General features: G+C 36.7%; 1 protein-coding gene across 1 annotated transcript in view; it reads left to right on the forward strand.

The window, feature by feature from the left end:
• The window catches only part of LOC101581205 (pulmonary surfactant-associated protein D), a 14,091-nt gene that overhangs the window by 9,320 nt on the left and 3,926 nt on the right, over window positions 1–845 (forward strand). The gene's annotated exons all lie outside the window — the stretch shown is intronic.

An 845-nucleotide genomic window follows, 5' to 3' on the forward strand; every position in this document is an offset into this window, starting at 1 on the left:
AAATAAATAAATAAATAAATAAATGTGTTCTTTTTGTTTCCACATCCTCAATGATATTTATCATTTTTTTTAATTTTGTATTTTAGAGGAGATGTAATCTCATTGTAGATTTAATTGCTTTTGCCAGATGGCTAATGAAATGGAGCATGTTTTTTGTCATATTTAACTATTTGTATGTCTTTAGAGATATATTTATTCACACCATTTGCCTGTTTTTAAATTGGACTCCTTGTTCTCTTGTCTTAAGTGTTCTGAACCCTGGATACTGGGCCTTTGTCAGATGCAGAGCTGGCTGACCTTCTCTGTCACATGATAGTTTGCCTTTTCACTCTGCTAATGGTTCTCTCTTTTACACAGCCTTTTCATTTTATATAACCCTATTGGTCAATTTTTACTTTTGCTTTCTGTGCTTTTAGGGTTTTTCATGAACAAATAAATATTCAAGTGGACAAATAACTGAATGAGCATCTGTTTGGTTCCATTTCTGAAATACTTATCAATTCTCTATATGTGTGTAAACCTATGTATGCATTCATGTATGTGTGTATGCATGTATAAATACATATATAAAGCAAGGTCTCCATGGACACAGGTAAAGGTTGACAAATTGCTTTCTTGCCAGGGTAAGGAACACATCTCTGGAAAGACTCCTTTCTCAAAATGAGGACGCAGACAGCTGTTTCCTAGCTCACCACTGGACCAGGATGTGTGCCTGTGGAAGTCTATGTCTGTAAAACGCTAAAGGAATGCCAGGGATTGACCCTGAAGGCTGCTAGCTCTCTCCTGAGCCTCAGACCAACCTTATGTCCATTTCTTTTTCTGCTACAGGCCTTCCAGGAGCTGTA

Source organism: Octodon degus, unplaced genomic scaffold (assembly GCF_000260255.1).
Source record: "Octodon degus isolate 3935 unplaced genomic scaffold, OctDeg1.0 scaffold00132, whole genome shotgun sequence".
NCBI classification, from domain to species: domain Eukaryota; kingdom Metazoa; phylum Chordata; class Mammalia; order Rodentia; family Octodontidae; genus Octodon; species Octodon degus.